Genomic DNA, 3015 nt, shown 5'->3' on the forward strand with positions numbered 1-3015 from the left:
ATGTTTGTACTTTTGGTTGAGGTTCCGGGGTCCTCGGGGTGATTTCGGATGGTTGACGGGGAGTTTGAAGATCTATTGCAGCTGCATATTATGTTGCTTCTGGTATTTCCGCACCTGCGGATAGGGGACCGCAGGTGCGGCGCCGCATATGCGAAAGATGGACCGCAGAAGCGGCTAGAGTGTGTTTGTTAGGAAACCGCAGAAGCGGCTAGGAGGACCGCATCTGCGATGTCGCAGATGCGGATATGGAACCACAGATGCAGAAATTCGGATTTTAGAGAGGACCGCAGATGCGGTGGTCGCGCCTGCAGAAGCAGTACCGCAGATGCGGTGAAACGACCGCAGATACGGAAATGTCTGGACAGAATATAAGTTAGTCCCTCCGCGACCATTAAACCCTTTTACACCATTTTGAACGGGAAAAGAGCATTGAGGCAATTTTAAAGAGAGGAAATCATTGTTCTTCACTTAGGTATGGATTGTGGACCCTAAATCTCGATTATTTGTTATTAAGGAACAAAATATCAGTGTTAAATTCATGAAAATCAGTAGAAAAAGGTGGAGTTAGGGCTTGAGATTATGAGACCTTCTAGGGATGATTTGAGGGGTCAAACGAACTCCGATTTTCGAGTTCTTTATACTTACGGACACGTGAGATGATGAAGAAAATTTTGGTATAAAGTTTGTCCAGTTCCGGGATGTAGGCCCGGGGGTCGGGTTTTGACTGATTTGGGGTTTTGTGCTTAAAATCGATATTTTTCAACTGGAATTCATTCGTTTAGCATAATTTGATGATAAAAATCTGAACATGGTAGATTTGGAGCACTCAGAAATTGGTTCGAGAGCAAGCGTGTTGTAGAGTAGCTTTTCGGGCTAGTTCGAGGTGAGTAATGATTTTAATTGCTGTCCTGAGGGTATGAAACCCCGGAAATTCACAGCGTTTGGCTATGTTGAGGTGAGACACATGCTAGATGACGAGCGTGGGGTCGTGCACTGTTGGGGATTGTGACTTAGTCCATCCCGAATGACTATTTTACTGCGTACTTGATAGTTAATTGTTTAATACTATTATATTTTGGGCTAAATGCCATGTGTGGGCTTCGTGCCAACTGTTCCAACCCTTAGGGGATTTTAAATGATATCTTCCTCACTGGTTGATTTCAAACTTGTGCTCAGTCATGCTATATTTTCACTATTTTCAAAACTCAGCTATGTTATTCTGTTTTAAACACATTAAATGATATTTTCAAAGATATTTGAGCTGAGCTTCATATTTTTACTGTTGCCCGAAGGGCTTATGAGATTCTGACTTAGTAAGGCCGAGGGCCTGTGTTGTGAGGATATCTTGGGTCGGGCTGCACGTCGCAGCAGTGATATATTGATTATACTAATGAGGCCGAGGGCCTGAGATTGTACTCCACGAGGTGGCTTGAGATTGGTATGAGGCCGAGAGCCTGTTATGATGCCACGAGATGTCTTGATATTGCGCTTGGGCCGTAAGGGGCCCCTCCCGGAGTCTATACACCCCCAGTGAGCGCGGGTACCCATTGTGATATGAGATATAGCCCGTGGGGCTGATTCTATTATTGTTACTGAGCCCGAGGGGCAGTTCTTATGTGTTTATCTTTCTAGTTGTTTTTCCTATATATTGTTTGACTGCTTAAAAGGTGTTTATGAGATTTCATTGTTTAATTATATTTATTGGTTTTGTTATGCCTCATTTAGCTTAATGTTGTGCCTTACGTGATTTTATATCGCTCAGTCTTCATTTATTTTTATTACTCACTGAGTTGGAGTACTCATTTTACTCCCTCCACCCCTGTGTGCAGATTTAGGCGCTACAGGTCCTGCTCTTGAGGGTTGATAGTTCCAGCAGGTCTTCGGAGATTTACTAGGTAGCTGCTTGGCGATTCGCAGCCTAGTGCATTCTCCCTCTATCTTAGTTATTTTTTTGATTCAGTTATGTAGTAGTAGATTAGACTTCAGACTTCTAGTATTGTTTTAGATGCTCATGATTGGTGACACCCCGATGTCGGTCTGTGTTAGTTTTTATTTTGCGCAAATATTACTGTTAAATGCTTATTTTGGGATTTTATTTCTGATTAAGGACTCAGTAGTTATTATTTTAATTGTCTAAAGTGAATTCGAAGTGTGTCGGTTGGCTTTGTCTTCACGAGAGGCGCCATCATGACCGGGTTGGGTTTAGGGTCGTGACAAGTTGGTATCAGAGCCTAGGTTACATAGGTCTCATGAGTCATGAGCAGGTTTAGTAGAGTCTCGCGGATCGGTACAGAGATGTCTGTATTTATCCTCGAGAGGCTGCAGAACCTTTAGGAAAATTCCATATTCTTGAAATTCTTGTCGTGCGAATTTGTTGATCCAAGTATTAAACTTTTGTTATTCTATTCTCTCACAGATGGTGAGGACACGCGCTACCGGTCAGGATGGACGACCACCAGTACCACCAGTACCACCAGCGGAGGCCACTAGAGGCCAAGGACGTGGCCGAGGTCGTGGTAGGGGCAGAGGTACAGCCCCCACAGCAGCTGGGACAACACCTGCAGACCCACCAGCCGCCCCAGTTCAGGGTCAGGTCCCAGTGGTGGACGCTCCAGCTACACCAGCCTAGGCACCAGCTGTGCCCATTGTGATTTCGGGTCTTCAGGAGACTTTGGCCCAGATATTGACAGTATGTACTAGCCTTGCTCAGGCGGTCGCGATTTCTACTGCCGCAGCCACTTCTCAGGCAGGGGGAGGTTCCCAGACTCCCGCTGCCCGCACACCCGATCCGGTGGTTCAGGGAGTGCAGACACCGGAGGAACCACTAGCCCAGCCGGTGGCAGCTGCTCAGGGTTATGTAGCTCCTGTTATGCCGGAGGATGAGCAGCGTAGATTGGAGAGGTTTGGCAGACTCCAGCCTCCTACTTTCAGCGGAGTATAGGGCGAGGATGCCCAGGGTTTCTTAGATAGATGTCAGAGGATTCTTCGCACTGCGGGTATTCTGGAGACCAGCGG

Source organism: Nicotiana attenuata, unplaced genomic scaffold (genome assembly GCF_001879085.1).
Source record: "Nicotiana attenuata strain UT unplaced genomic scaffold, NIATTr2, whole genome shotgun sequence".
NCBI lineage: Eukaryota > Viridiplantae > Streptophyta > Magnoliopsida > Solanales > Solanaceae > Nicotiana > Nicotiana attenuata.